The sequence below is a fragment of the Pantherophis guttatus genome, chromosome 2, assembly GCF_059756535.1.
Source record: "Pantherophis guttatus breed Tessera chromosome 2, ASM5975653v1, whole genome shotgun sequence".
Lineage (NCBI taxonomy): Eukaryota > Metazoa > Chordata > Lepidosauria > Squamata > Colubridae > Pantherophis > Pantherophis guttatus.
In genome coordinates this window covers 111,093,432-111,109,809 of record NC_142064.1, presented here as the reverse complement: position 1 = coordinate 111,109,809, position 16,378 = coordinate 111,093,432, and the positions used below count along the sequence as shown (strand labels likewise).

Genomic DNA, 16,378 nt, shown 5'->3' with positions numbered 1-16,378 from the left:
GCGTACAATACAATGTTTCATGATTTTCATCATGGCTAGCAGTGATAGAAATTAGCTACTCAGAAGGGTCTAAATATAATTGAAAGTTAAAGTCCTTGCACTGCTTGGCTCTGAAAATTTCTGCTCATAGCTAGTTTTACTCCCTCCTTTTACATTGCAGGTGTTTACATACACACATAGCCCCAATATCAGTTCCTAGGTTATGATTCCTGATTCTTTGGAGGCCTACCATATCATTTGGAAGTCTGCTATATCACGAATCTGATAACTGAAGAGTTCTGAAGAATGAAACTGCACTCACAGATTGAAATGTCTTCAGTTCCCATGAAATTCCTTGCTATCTTTCTGTCAGCATAAATATACTTCCCAGGAGATTGCTGCTCTGGAACTTTAACATAATCTTCTATGCACAGCCTTGCCAAGGTTCCTGCACTACACATAGCTGTGATTGACTTACTGTTGAGGTAAAGAGCAAATAAAGAATAATGTAGATAAAAGAAATAATGTGAATAAAATAGGAATCATACAGAGTCAGATATATGGGCTCTGGGGGACCCTCTCTATTCATATTATTACGTGCTTGGATACATGAACTCTGAGAGACCCTATCTATTCACATTATTATAAGAGAGGAAAGTGCTTGTTGGAAATTACATTAACAAACAGTTAAACCCTTTTAAGTGGTAATATATCTTCTGATACCTAGATGTCACGGAAAGGACTGCTATATGGAAAAACATCTGAGTGACCTGACTGTGAATGACACAAAGACCTATATGTTACAAAGAGTTACTTAATCCAATGAATTTACCCAAGGACAGTAGTAACTCTCCCATTAGCGACTCTGAGCACTTAAGAAAAGTTGTGTGGCTAAGATAATTTTATAAACTAAAGATGAATGCTTTAAGTAATTAGATGAACTTATTAACAAGTGGATGTAACCATAGAAGGAAAATCGGATGTATGATCTCATGATTAACCATATATGGAAAATGTATGATCTCACTGAATCCTTTGTCTTAGAAATGTATAAAAACCATTGTATCAGAGTTCTTTCTTTGTTCAAAGCTTCAGGTACAAATCTGGCTCTGAACCTTGCGCAATAAACTGTCTCTGACTGGCCTGGGAATGTTTTTTAGTCCTTCCATTCCACAACATTTATGGCACCCTGGCAGATGGGACTAGAGAACAAAGAACTTTTGTTCTGCCAGACAGCCTGCCCCAGCGGAACCAACGCCTCCCCAAGGAAAATCCACTGGCCGGCCATTAGGACTCCTTTGAAGTCCATGGAACCTTTCGGTGAGGAGGTGCCGTAACCCGCTGGCGAAACAGGCTAGTCAAGGATCCTTAAAGGTTAGCCAGACACAGAGACCTTAAAGAAAAGAAAAGAAAAGAAAGAAAGAAAGAAAGAAAAAAAGAAAAAAAGGAAAAAGAAAACAGGTAAGTATAAATCAGAGAGTTAAAGTCTCTCTGTTTAGAGGTACACACCCATTAAAGGGGTGGCAGAGGGGCCTGATCACCCCCTACCTGGAGACCCAGTGGCCTAATGGATAAGGCACTGGCCTCCTAAGCCAGGGATTGTGGGTTCGAGTCCCACCTGGAGACCAGGTGGCATTCTGAAGTCTCTGGAATTAAGTATTTAAAGTATTTAATTAAGTATTGTGTGGGATTGTGCGGGTGGTTAAACCTCTGCGGTTCTCATAGACGACTGTCGGAACGTCCAGCGTCGTGAGCCAGGGGTAGTGTTGTTAGAAGGGTGGTAATAAATATTGATCCGTAGAAGCCTAAAAGAAAACCCCCCCTTAATTACTCAAGTATCAGGCAGAGTTTGCTAGGGTCTGTTTGATGAAAACTAAAGAAAGGGGAGAAAATAAAACCTTATGCAATAAAAGTTTTTTTAAAAAAATGTGTGATCTTATGTGTGGTAAGAGAAAAGAACTAATTGCAGTGTTATAAAGTTTCTGATAAATTGCCATTCTTAACTAAGAATAAACAAGACATTGTTTACTATTCTTCCCACCCGGGGTTTAGCAGGCCGTAAAGAGGTAAAAGCCTGTCTAAATGGGAAGTGTCAGATAATTTGACTTGATCAATTTGGTGTGATTTCTGTTAAAAATATATATATATAATGATAGTGTGTAAATTTGAATGGAATTGATTAATTCCCCTTCATATAATTTGTGGGAAATGTCTGTGAATGATGGAGGTTAGAGAGAAATGCAGAATGTGTTGGTTTGTTGGAAGAATGCTGAATGAAGCAGGTTGCCTGCTTGGTTGCCTGCTGTAAAACTCTTTTTTTTCCTCTCCCCCCCTTCTTCTCCTTTGGAAGTGAGAAGCAGGAAAAGGGTGGGCTGTTGGATTTTTTTTTTTTTCAGCGGACATCTCTCTCTCTGCTGAAAGAGCAGAGAAAGGAGGGGGAAAGATCGGCTAATGTGGTTTTTGCTGCTGATCTCTTTAATTTGCATACAAAAGCTTTTCTGCTCTGAATACAATTTTGATTTTATTTTTTTCTGGAAATTTTTGAGGTTTAAAACGCTTAATTAAACCTATATAAAAGAAATGATTTTGAAAGATTTTTTTAATCTGACTTGCATTTTACTAAAGGCAGAGAATTGAAACTAAAGTTTGATATATTTCAGATTTGTTTGTTTGATTGTTAGCAGCATAAGTTGTTGTTCCTTTTGAAGAAGGAGCTAATTTGTTTATAAAAGAGAGATATTCACTAAAACACGGAGATGGTAAGCTGAATAATTATAGGGAACGAACAACTACAAAGGGTTAGGAAAAACAGAGTGAACTATACAACTATTACTTATTTGCCAGATCCAGGACAGAAGAACCTGATCACAAACAAAGACAGGATTTAACCACCATAAACCACACACACACAAAATAAAGAATTCACACGCCAAATCAAAAGATGTTTTTTTTGGGGAAAAAAGGGTAAAATGGTTACTCTTACAGTTACGACAGGCTAGCCTCGGAACGCTGTGCTTGTGTTTGTTTCTTGCCTGCCTCCCCAGAAACAATAAACTGATTCTACTCTCAAGCAGCTGACCTCCAATCATTTCGAAGTAATCTCCCAGCCGGGAGTTTTGAATTCAGGAAGGGAAAGCTCTGCCTTTCAACAATCCTTAAAGGGAAAGGCTTCTTTTTCCTTCCGACAGGAGTCTCAGCCTCTATCTATAAACAAGCAAAAATTAAGATAGTTCTATGCAAAATTAATTGTATCTGGACCTTGGAGTTTGAAATGGGAGGGACATGAAAGAAGGAGCCTTGAAAATTTGAAACAAGCTTTGACCAAGGCTCCTGTATTAAGTTTACCAAACTTGGAAAAGCCATTCAATCTCTTTGAAAACACACACACACACACACAAATGAAACAATTTTAATGCAGCAGACAGACTTGATTGTAACCACAAATCACAATTTGAATCAAGCACAGTTCTTAGCCAACACCAGATCAATGGATCAGTTTGGATTAGAACATTATGGTGCTGAAGTGATTGATTTACAAACAAAAATAAGACCTGATTTGGAGGAACACCCCCTGGAGAAAGGAGAAGCAATTTGTATAAATGGTTTCTCTAGGGTGGAAAGGGGAGTACAGAAAAATCCTGGAAACAAGGGGTTTGCCTCGAAATTGGTCTGCTCAAACATTTGAATGGTATTCATTAAATTAAGCTCTATGGACAGGGAGCCTGGATAGCTCAATAGACAAATGCATTGTAATTTAACACCAGCTGTCTGCACTTACTGTCAATTCGAATCTCACCAGGCTCAAGGTTGACTCAGCCTTCCATCCTTTCTAAGGTAGGTGAATTGAGGACCCAGTTTGTGGGGGCAATAAGCTGACTTTATGAAGGCTATTGCTTAATGCATTATAATCCTGAGTCTCCCGGAGAAGGGCGGCACATTAAAAAAAAAAAAAAAGGAGGGGGGATACTGGAGACTGTATGGGGATGCTGATGTATGCTGGATACTGTATGCATTTGGGATAGTGCATTCATTTGGCAAAATATGGGTGGAGTCATTGGGGAATTCAAGCTATGCAGATGAACTTTTAAAAAGCTATGGTTGTATTGGGATATATCCTTTAGTAACATCAATTATAAACAAATGTTTGATTTGTAAAAAGGTGAAGGAAGCATATGCATTAATTTTCTGGAAACCAGAGACAAAGTATTGAAACAATATATGTATAAACTGTCCAGATATTTTAAAGTTTTTAGGAAACAAGGACTATTAACCCAAACACCACCTTTGAAGTTTCCAGTCCATAAATTCCACCATGATGATTGGATGTTCCTGGAAGGAAGTGAAAGGGCCCATGCCAGCCCCAAAGGAGTGGAAGGATTGAGTGGTTGCCTATGCTGTTTCCCAACTGAAGAGGACTACAACTGCTCAGATCCCTTTGCGCTCTCTCCCAGATGTATTGGTTTTGTAATTGTGCTTTTAAGATCTTAGGAGGACAGTCCTGGATCCACTGGACGAGACTGAAGTCCGCAGACCAAAGTGATCCAGTCACATACCAGGTGACAACAACTGACCAGCCCTTGGTATTGAGGTTCAAGAAGAATACACCCTGCTGAGTCCTACCGGCAACGGACTCTCAACGCACGGTGGTGATCGTCAAGCTTTGCTGAACCACCCCGGAAGCTGGTTCTCTACGCACAGCCGAAGCTTGGAACGGAGGAAGACAACATTCCATTGCTGTAGTTTGTAATGTAAAACCCATTAACAGTGATAGTATCCAGTAAGCACTTATTAAAAACACTCATGGTTGAGAAAGATTGGGGTGTGGGGACTCTGGGCAACAGCTACTTTAGCCCTTCTGTTGGTATTGTTTAATACAATTGATATTGCCCTACCCCCAAGTTACACATATCCCTAACCCTCTTCCTAACATGGTGAACTTGTAAACTTCGGGTCTTGCGCTCTTAAGGCCTTGTGGGTGTGGGAATAAAGTCACTATGATTTATTTGGGGATTGTGGGTACTATTAGCCAAGGGTCTAGTGAGTGATGCTAGCTTGAACAGTAGTTCCCCAGGTTGTGTGGATGTTCAAGAAATTCCCCTTGTCTCTGCGGAAGGATTTGAAGATGTCAAGAATCCCAGGGGACCTAGCAGCATCAAGACACTGAATGGGGACACTTTGGGTCAAGTCCACTCCCGCCAACAACGTGGCATCAGAAGGTGGAGTGGGTACCTTATTCCTAAACCAACTCCTAGACCTAAGGTTAAGAGTTTAACAATCCTGGTACAGGGGGGAATAGAAGGGCCCCCACAATAATTGAAGAGAAGAGATTGCATATCAGGGATACTGGAATTGGGTCGAAACCTGGTTAAATCATAGGGTCACCTTCCCTGTGTGTAGAGACATCAGAAACCTGGTAGGCCTATAGGATCCCTGACAAAATAACAATGTCCATCAGAAGTGTACCTTGGTCCTAGAATGAACCTTAGGGATGTAAAACTAACCAAAGATCTTTTTTCCTTCTGCACACCACTCACTTTCTCATCACCACCAACTGCCATCATCACAAAATGGGGAGGATGGAAGAGGTCCTGGAAGGTATCCAAGGAAAGGTGCACTAGTCTGTTCCAGCCCCTCGCTTCACGATCTGGTTCTCCATTAGGTCCAACACAGGTTTATGTGTCTTCTTTCCCCCTGGGATACTACCTCCCGGTATCTTTTTGAAGGTCCAATCCTCGGAGATAAGCAAAAGGACCCTTCACTAAAAGTCCCATTACAGCCGCTGACAGGAATGTTTGTGGTGGGGGCTTTTGGGGGTCTGGACTAATGCAAGGAACAACCGATCACATGCCTTTTCCGTAAATCTTCTTATGTGAAAGGGATACGTATTTATGTTTGCCAACAAATTGGACCGGAACATGCACACTAGTACTCCTTTTTCCTGAAATAGATGTTGTCAGTGGAGAACATACCATCCCTGTTCCTCTCATGGGGCATGTTCAGAAACGGGTACCAATCCTAGTCCCACTATTAGTAATCATGGGGATAGGAACTGCAGTGGAACAGGTGTAGGTGGGGCAACACACTCAGTAATACAGTTTCAGCAATTATCAGAAGAAAGTCTGAACCAAATTGCTGGAACCCTGGTGGAAGTCCAAAACCAGATAGAGTCATTGGCAGCAGTGGTCCTACAAAATCGACGTGCCTTAGACCTTGTGGCCACAGAGAGAAAGGAGGTATGAGAAGATTGTTGTTTCTATGTGAATAAATCAGGTGTGGTCAGAGAAGTTGCCAAGGATTTGCAGGATAGGGCATCCAAGATAAGTCAGAGGTGACAAACAACTGACAGGTGGTTTTCTTGGTTGCCTGGATCCGGCTGGATTAAGCAAATGTTATTCTTGTTGATATGGCTGTGGCAGGCCTAGCTTTTATTCCTTGTGCAGGCCTAGCTTTTATTCCTTGTGCAATCCCTGTGCTGAAACAGCTATCTATCAGAGCAGTGAAAGAGATACAGACTGCGAAGGAATTAGTTTTGACAGAGCGCTTTCTTGAAGAAAAAAGTTTCTGAAACAGACACATATGTCGAAATAGGGTCTGGGAAAAGAATGGAGGGAGTACCTCCAAGGATTACTAGGGTGAAGATCAAGAAATACCTATCTCTTGCCTAGATTAGTCATATGTTGTGGGATATTATATGTTGGCTTTGTGTATTAAGGGACATAGCGTGTTGTGTAAGAAGTAATGGAAGTTTATGCATGGAAAAACTTCCACAGGGGGGAATGAGGTAAAGAGCAAATAAAGAATAATGTAGATAAAAGAAATAACGTGAATAAAATAGGAATCATACAGAGTCAGATATATGGGCTCTGGGGGACCCTCTCTATTCATATTATTACGTGCTTGGATACATGAACTCTGAGAGACCCTATCTATTCACATTATTATAAGAGAGGAAAGTGCTTGTTGGAAATTACATTAACAAACAGTTAAACCCTTTTAAGTGGTAATATATCTTCTGATACCTAGATGTCACGGAAAGGACTGCTATATGGAAAAACATCTGAGTGACCTGACTGTGAATGACACAAAGACCTATATGTTACAAAGAGTTACTTAATCCAATGAATTTACCCAAGGACAGTAGTAACTCTCCCATTAGCGACTCTGAGCACTTAAGAAAAGTTGTGTGGCTAAGATAATTTTATAAACTAAAGATGAATGCTTTAAGTAATTAGATGAACTTATTAACAAGTGGATGTAACCATAAAAGGAAAATCGGATGTATGATCTCATGATTAACCATATATGGAAAATGTATGATCTCACTGAATCCTTTGTCTTAGAAATGTATAAAAACCATTGTATCAGAGTTCTTTCTTTGTTCAAAGCTTCAGGTACAAATCTGGCTCTGAACCTTGCGCAATAAACTGTCTCTGACTGGCCTGGGAATGTTTTTTAGTCCTTCCATTCCACAACACTGTCAAACTGGTCCTGCCCGTACCAATCCCTGGGGCTGTGTCCCCTCCTCTGCTTTTAGCTGTTCCTTCTCAGACAAAACAAGCCTGCAAGTCCAGACTAGCTTTTATGGCCAGCTACACCCTGTCTTGGCACATGGCCAAGCATGCATCTTCTCTCCCTCTGCAGACAGAAGGTGATAGCAAACAAGAAGATTCCAATGCCTGCAGGATCATTAACAGATCTTTAAGAAGTGATAAAGGAGGGGGAAGCCTCTTTCTGAAGTGAGTTTTCTTTCACTCTTTTCTTTCAAAGACTTCTTTTGGTCTTTGAAAATTTCCCAGGGCAGATGTAAGGATTGCCTCTCCTCCTAACTTAAGAAAGTGAAAATTCCTGAAATGAAGTATTTCAAAAGGAACCTTTTATTAAGCAGAAGTGACAGCAATGGACTCAAAGTAGCGTCTGAATACCCTTAGGCAAGACAAGTAGAATTAAACCAGTAGACCCCTCCCTTTAGCCAGATGCAAATTTAGCCAATCCACATGTGTGAAGATGTTATTTTACCAGCTGCCCTGATAACTGGATAATCATATATTCCCATGGCTATCTTTCCTTGGCTATCAAAGTGAAACAACCCACATGGCCATCCCCCCTATACATTCCCCAAGAAGTGAGAAGATCACAGGGCGCTTTGGCGCCAGGATACAAGTTATAAAATACTAGTTGTCACGGGCAATACTAATGAATCAAATCCAAGGCCCCCTCTTCTCCCAATTGAATGGCAGTATCACTTTTAAAAGGGATAAAGGGATCCACCTGTGAAAAGACACAAACAAAAAAATCCATTATAATATTTTTTTTTATTGAAAAAGTTTTCAAATACAAATTTTTCCCCCTTTTTTTCCCCCTCCCCCTCCCCCTCCCTAACCCCCCCTCCCCACCCATCCCCCCCTGTGACTTCTTCGTAACAAAAAACCTAATTCATAACAGATTACTTACTCCCTCCTCTAAATACTGACCTTTACTTACTAAAAATATTATTAATATTATAACATCCCCCTTTATCCATACATTTCAAGAAAGAAAGAAAGAAAGAAAAAAAAAAGACATTATACTATAACATTGTAAAATAACTTCTAATTTAGCATAATAGTATTATAACTCCCAATTTGGCAGTAATCTGCCCTTTTTTTTTCTTCTCCCAAACTTATATCTATATATTATTACAACAAATCAAATCAAAACCACCTTCCGCTTTAAAACTATACAATAAATCCTACTTTAACATTTAATCTTCTGTATGTATTACTATAACATTTCAAAGCGGCCTTCCCCATAAAATCTAATTTAACATTTATTCCACTCTATCCATTTCCTCCACTCCCCTAAATATATCACTTAAAAATCCTTTTTCTTAAACTAATCAATCTGCAACCTAGCTTATTCACCCACTGTCCTGCAAAATTACCATACACAACAATTCTTAATATCTTTGATTCACTGCCCACGCTACTTAAAAATATATGTATATATATTCCATTATATCTAAATAAAAAGGAAAAGACAATGACTTTAAATTTATAGTCCATATAATATCTTCTTGAAAGTCTTTCCACTAGATTGTTAGGACCATCATCCATAATAGGGTAACATAGCTTGCTGATGCAACAGTTTATTCAAAATCTTCAATCATATCCGCCCCCATCAGTAGTAAATATCCTCTTATATGTATAAAAGTAAAAACAACCACCCGAGTGACATTATAATTATATTCCATATAGTAATAATTGTGGCTTTCATCAGGATTATTGATTCCCATCATCGTAGTGGGTAACAACCTGATCTTCTGCTTGCCCCAGCATAATTCTCTTGCCTTATGATTCAAGATAATTATAATATATTTATCAGCACAAAAAAGGAATTCCAAAGTGGATAATTCAAATCCATCAGTTTAAGGCTCTTTTCACATCCCAAGATTACGGCAATGCAGAGATCTGTCACTATCCTCAGGATAATATTGACCAATACGTCGCCTCCTCTATATTTTCACATACTCATTCATTTTTTAAAGTCACTGGCTTCACTGTTGCTTGATTTAGAAATTTCTATTTTGATGCAACCTATTTCTTTTTTTCTTTTCTTTTTGTGGGTTTAATTTCGATCCTGGTTTCCTTTCTACAGATTGTGTATCAACTAATCGGTTTTCATTCTGCTTTGTAGATTGGTCTTGTTGGTTTTGTTTTTGTGTCTCATGTTTCTTTTTTATCCCTTGTATATCCCCTAATTGGTTTCCATGCTTGTCCTTGACTTGATAAGTCATCACGTTAAAGTCAGATGCCACTTCTCTCAAATTTGTAGATAATCCAGCTGGGGTATCCGAAAAATCCAAAGGCAATTTATCTGGTACAGTCTCTGTAATTCGATATTTTCCCTTTATTTCCAGCTCCTTCTGCTTATCCTGTATTATACCTGAAGATGTTAAGTTCATTTTCAACCTATTTTGATAAAATTCTTCCGCTCTTTCAACAGTATTTAGCTGGTATCTTTCTCCTTGATATCTCAATATGATACCAACTGGGGCGTCCCACCTAAATGGGATATTTCTCTTTTTTAACTCAGCCACCAGAAAACCAAATTTCTTCCTTTCCGTTAATATCTTAGGTGGAAGTTCTTTGTAAATCCAAATCTTTCTTCCATACAATTGCAAATTAGAATTGAAGGAATTTTGCACAATATTATTCCTAATTTCTTTATCTGTAAAATAAATCACCACATCTCTAGGCAGTTGCCTTTGCTTGGCAATCCAGGAATTTATTCTGTAAACTCTGTCAATCCTACAAAACACGTCCTCAGGTTGAACCTTTAAAATCCCAGCTAGAATTTCAGAAGATATTTTCCTTAAATCATCTCTGTTATTTTCCTGCAAACCTCTCAGTCTTATCGCATATTCTGTAAAATTATATTGTACCATTAGAACTTCTCTTTCAATCCTCCATTGCAGATTTTCTACCTTACCAGACTTTTGATCAGCCTCCATTTTAGGTTTTTCTTCTGAGCTATTATCCTGAGTGTTTATCAAATCATTTTCAATTTTTGGGATTCTATTGTCCAATTTATCTTGAGTTTCTTCCATTTTAGACTCTAGTAAATTAATATTTGTATCCAACTGTATCATAAATTCTGAAAAACCATTAACCACTTTTAAAATTTTTCGCTCCAAAAAATCAAACTTAGATTTCACCATTTCTTTAATTTCCTGCTTAAATTTTTCAAGATGCTGATTCACAATCTCATCCCTTCTTTCAATCTCCTCCAAGAGAAATTCTATTATATTGAAATCAGGTTTCTGAGACTGGAGAGTTAAAACTTGTTCCTTTAAATTATTAGTGGGGGAATCCCCCCCCCACTACTTGTTTGTCTGACTTTATGAGTCTCAGTGCCATGTTTCCGCCCAGGCAAGCTTTGTTAAAAGAAAAAAAAAAACAAGAAAAAAGACTTCTTTCCAATCAAGAACAATGTCAAGTCTCCAGGGAGAAAAAAGAGAGAAAAAAACATAGGAGCGAAGTTTTGTCTGCAAATGTAGCCAGTGGTATTTATTCCGCTACATTGTAATAATAGAAAACGGAAGGACTTTCCCTTTCAGCCTCTTCTCCAGCCGCGGCAGACGCCATTTTAAAAGGCTTTTTTTCCCCCCTTTCCTTTCCTCTTTTCTCTTAAGTAGTTTTTTTAAAAGATAAGTAAAATACTTGCGATTCAGTATTACAGGTCCAGCTCACATTTTCTTTGAATAATCTGTTAAATTCGCAGGCTTGCTTTTGACGCCTGGCTCTGCATTAGCAGAGGTCTCCCAAAGCCCGGAGCAGTGGCTGGGGATATGGGGCATCTCATCCGCTCCGTCCCAAAAGTAAAAGAAAAACTTTTGGGACTATGCAGAGAGTTCTACCCACCCCTGCCGGCTCTATCTCCGTTTCCTCATGGAAACGGAGTTTTTTCGAGCCGCCATTCCGCTGTGAGGGCGGCTCTAACAGGCAATGGAAGCTGACGATCCCGAAGGAACATCTGGCGGCGGCCAGCAGCAAACCGGAAGCCCCCATTATAATATTTTAACAAGGTATGTTAAGGTATTGGGAGTGGAATTTTTTCAGTAAGGTAGCAGCCCTAACATGGTGTTTAGCAACCCATTCATTTTGGGATGAGGGTAAATGTTTCCAAGCAACTAAGTATTGGGTTTTCCCCCTGTGGATCCTAGAGTCAAGGTTTTCCTTGATTTCAAAGTGTTGTTCACCGTCTATCATGATGGGAACAGGTGGTGTAGATGTTTTCCAAAGTGTCCATCCACTCCTTAAGTGAGGAGATGGTGGGTTCTTCTGTGGGTAGTTCAGGCATGGGGCTAAAATCTTGGCCTGTTGCTACTCTAAAAGGGGTAAACCAGTACTTGAGTGTACAGAGTTATTGAATGCAACTTCAGCGAAATGTAAAAGTTTAGTCCACTTATCTTGTTGAAAATTAATAAAACATCTTAGGTATTGTTCTAGCACTGAGTTAGTTCTCTCAGTTTGACCATTAGTACATGCGTGAGGCGATGAGCTCAACCCCTGGGTGGTGCCAAGTAAGCTCAAGAATGCCCTCCAAAATTTGGAGGTGAATTGGACCACTCTGTCAGAGTTGATTCTTTGTAGAAGAAACATCTCATCGTCCATGAAGACGATAAATGTGTATTAGAAATAATTTTGCTAAGCTTTTGGCAGTTGGGATCTTTTGGCAAGGTATAAAATGTGTCTGTTTTGAAAACAGGTCTGTCATGACCCAAATGACAGCATTTCCTGCACTTTCTGGCAGTTCTACAATAAAGTCCATAGCAATCTCTCTCCAGGGTGTTGACAGTTCGGCTACCTTCTGTAAGAGTCCTGGGGTTTTCCCTTGACATCTTTTTGCTGATGCAAAAATGGGGCAGCTAGCTAATAGGTCTCTATGTCCTTTTTTAATGATGGCCACCAAAATTGTCTTTTAATTAGATGTAAAGTTTTCACAAATCCAAAGTGTCCAGCTAATTTGGACTCATGGCACCTTGCCATTAAGCACAGCCTTTGGTCAGTTGGAACATACAACTTCCCTCCCACCCAAGCTAAGTCATCTTTCATCAGACAGCTGGATTTGTGGCTCAAGAACCATTCATTGGTGTCCAATGCTTGTTTAAAAGTTTGGGTGGTGTCATTGTCCATCAATGTTTCTTGTTTTGCCTGGGATCTGGTGATTACTTTAGCGGCCAGTTGATTGTTTTGTACTATGGGCTTAATTATGTCTGGCTTCACGCTATTGTATTGTGGTTTTCTGGATAGTACATCTGCCAAAAAAAAAAAATTCCCCCGGGGAGATATTTGAGAGTAAATCAAATCGCTTAAAGTACTGAGACCATCATACCTGCTGCAACCAATAACCTCCCACCAACCAATACGCTCTCACAGAGTAGGCCTACTCATAGTACCATCATTAAAACAATGTCATCTAGTAGTTCCAAGGGAGAGAGCCTTCTCTGTGGGGGCACCTACTCTTTGGAACAAAATACCCCTGGAATACGAATAATCCCAGATCTTCGCACTTTCCAACGTGCCCTGAAGACCTTTCTGTTTCAATAAGCAGGGCTAGCATAAACATCTAAATTCTATGCCAAGGTCTTAGCAGATACACCAAGTTGACTCAATTTATTATTTACTGTTTATTAAAAAAAATTATTATATGTATATGAAATCTTAATCTGTTCACCGCTCTGAGTCCTTCGGGAGAAGGGCGGTATAGAAATTCAATAAATAATAATAATAATATTTATTTTGGGGAGAGTTTCCTTGGGGTTTTTAGGGCTTTTAAATTTTTGTGATCAGTCCAGACTTCAAAAGGGATTTAACTCCCCTCTAGGAAACACCTCCAGGTTAAGAATGTCCACTGAACTGCATAAGTCTCTTTCTCTCAAATGGCCCACCTTTGCTCAGTCTCATTCAACTTTTTGGATGTGTAAGTGCATGGTTGTAGTTGGTCTTGCTCATTTTTCTGAAGCAGGACTGCCCCTATTGCCACATCACTGGCATCTGCTTGTATGATGAATGGTTTCTCTGTGTCCGGGTGCTTTAGAATTGGCTCTGCTGAGAACAGCCGTTTTAAGTTTCTCAAATGCAGCTTGGCATTCCATTGACCAGTTCAAAGGCTGCTTCAGTTTTGGGTTGCCCTCCCCCTTCGTTTTTAAGATGTTGGTAATGGCGAGGGCAATCTGAATGAAAGCAGGGATAAATTGGTGATAAAAGTTGGTGAATCCCAAGAATTGTAATTGTAATTGTTTACATGTGTGGGGTGGTTCCCAATCAAGTATAGCCTGCACTTTTTGAGGGTCCATTTCTACGCCCTGGTGTGAAATGCAGTACCACAAATAGTCAATTTTTTCTTCGTGGAACTCACATTTAGAGAGTTCAGCATAAAGTTTGGCAGAGCAGAGTTTGTTTAAAACAGCCCTGAGTAGTTTTACATGTTCTGCTTTGGTCTCGGTATATATTAAAATGTTGTCCAGATAAACCAGGACTTCCTTATACAAATGCTCATGTAGCACTTCATTTATTAATTGCATAAACACTGCGGGGGGCCCTTGTAGCCCAAATGGGAGCACTTTGAATTGGTAGCACCCAAGGGGATGTTAAATGCCATTTTCCACTGGTCCCCCTCCTTAATTTTCATTTGGAAGTAAGCCTCCCTTAAGTCCAACTTTGAGAAAATTTTCCCTTTAGCAAGGTGTGCTAGCATATCTTTCATAAGGGGGAGATGGTACATGTTCTCCACACTGATTGTATTTAAATTTCTAAAATCCACACAGAGACGTTTTGAGCCTTTTTTTTCTCTCTAAATAAGACTGGGGCTGCGATTTTTGGTTGGCCTGGCTCAATGAAACCCCTTGCTAGGTTTTTCTCAATGAATGCCCACTGTTCTTCCAGCTCCCTCGGAGACATGCTATACATCTTGGGTTTAGGGAGTTTGGCACTGGGTAGAATTTCTATTGCACTGTCAGTGGAGTGGTAGGGTGTGGGAGCTCATCAGAAGCCTTTTTGCTAAAAACCTCAGCCAAGTCTTTGTATTCTTTGCGTATGCCCTGGGTTGGCATGGCTGTTTCTTGGTGCTCTGCCCCCTTAGTTTATGTGGATTCTCAGCAAAAGTCACGTGCATCTGAAATTTTATGGGGCCTTGCTTCCAATTAATTTTGGGGTTCCATTTTTTCAGCCATGTAAGGCCCAAGACTAGTGGCCATTCCATGCCCAGTGCCACTATAAATGTAATTATTTCTTCATGGCTCCTGATGCCTATTTGTAGAGGCTCGGTAGCAAAAGAAGCTGGCTCCCCTCCTGCTATTGACCATCTAGTTGGCAAAAAGCGATGAGGGATTTCAGCTTTCTTACGTTAATCTTCAACTTTTCGACCAGGGTTGGGCTGATCAAACAGCGGGTGCACCCTGAATCCACTAAAGCAGAGATTTTTATCTCCCTGTCCCAGTTGGGGATAAATAGTCTTAAGGGGAGGGTAAGCGGTTTATTTGGTTTGCTTACTGGTGGTTCATCCTCTGGATCATTCCCGAATGAGTTTGGTTCCTCCTGCTGAGGTGCCGGAGTTTCCTCCCCAAAGAGGGGAGGGGATGAAAATGAAAACTCTACGGTCTCCTTGCTCCTCATGGCAGCTTCCTTCCCACGCTGGCCAGGTTTCATAGGTCCCCCCCCCCAACAGGCATTTTGGTTTCCGTGCAGGTGCTTGAGAACGACATTCTGCAGCTGGGTGCCCCTCCTTTCTACACTTGAAACAGGCTGAGGGTTTTGGAGAAAATGCGGTTTGCAATTTGCAGGGCTCTTGCTTCCATTGGGATGGGGATTTCTTCCACACTCGTCCTGCTCGGTACTGGTTTCTGGTCATATCAATTTCAGCTCCTTTGGCAGTGAGGTACCACTCATGTAGGTGATTCGGTGCACCTCGGGCCACGCAGGCATTGTAGAGGTTATCACCTAGCCCATCTTTGAAACAGCTTACCAGAATGTCCTCTGGCCAGTTCACAAGACATGCAAGGTCTTGGAATTCTTCAGTATACTCTGCCACTGGCCGCTGCCCCTGCTTCACAACTTTAATGCGGTCGCATGCTTTGCAATCTGCAAGAAGGTCCTCGAAACATCGTCGCAAGGCCATCATGATACTCGGGATCCTTGGGTTTGGAAATTACGCCCCTACTCTTGCATGTATGTGACCACATGTGCCACAAAGAATCCCAATTGCTGCGGATCCCCATCAAACTTCACCCCAAGGGAGGGAGTTTTTCTTTCCAGTTGCAGGGCTTGGGGTGGTTGGGAATGGGCCCCAGTGCATGTGCCGCCTGGGAGAGGGTGTGTTCTTGCCCCCCTGCTTGCTGCTATGCCATCTGTTTGATCAGTGGGTGGTCCTCCTGGCATCATCCGCAACTGCTGCAATTTCAGTGCCCCTTTGCTGCTGTTCTGGCTCACCTCGGATGTTGAGATTTCCCAAAGTCTCCATCACCAACTGGGTTATATGTCTCTTCAGACGATCCTCTCTTAGCAGTGCTTCGTTAGTTCCTCCTGGTCAGAGAGGGCTTCTAGCTTCAATTTTCACCCTGGTTTTTGGCTACTGTGCGCGGGTGAGGGTGACTCCTCTTGTTCTCCCATCCCAACTGTTTTTCTTCCTGATGCCAATCGACCAGCGGGGCTTTCTGGGGTCCTCCAGGGTCACCTCATCCTCTCTGATGGGGTGCAGGAAGCAGGCATTTGGCTAGGTGGTGGTTGAGGTCTCCCCCCAGCATTTGGCTTCTCCCCGCTCACTGTTTTGCTCGGACATGGTTTATAGGGTCCCCTCGGTAGAGCGAAGATTGCTTCTCTAGATTGACCGTTTTGCAGACTCTGCTTTCTGTAAGGATTGC

The 16,378-nt window shown here is 40.9% G+C and overlaps 1 protein-coding gene, 1 long non-coding RNA gene and 1 other non-coding gene across 3 annotated transcripts in view; 2 read left to right on the top strand and 1 right to left on the bottom strand.

Annotated features, from left to right (window-relative positions):
• Window positions 1-1,532: 1,532 nt before the first annotated feature.
• On the top strand, window positions 1,533-1,607 carry TRNAR-CCU (transfer RNA arginine (anticodon CCU)). Its single transcript has one exon. It is a non-coding gene; the product is annotated as a tRNA-Arg (tRNA).
• LOC148115254 (uncharacterized) lies at window positions 1,533-7,418 on the top strand. Its single transcript, XR_015732795.1, has 2 exons — window positions 1,533-2,401; window positions 2,605-7,418. It is a non-coding gene; the product is annotated as an uncharacterized LOC148115254 (long non-coding RNA).
• A 413-nt stretch (window positions 7,419-7,831) lies between these two features.
• Window positions 7,832-16,378, bottom strand: part of KRI1 (KRI1 homolog) — a 149,788-nt gene continuing 141,241 nt past the window's right edge. Inside the window, exon 20 of the transcript XR_015732794.1 lies at window positions 7,832-8,247. The gene's annotated coding sequence lies outside the window, so the exon portion shown is untranslated. The remainder of the gene's footprint in view (window positions 8,248-16,378) is intronic.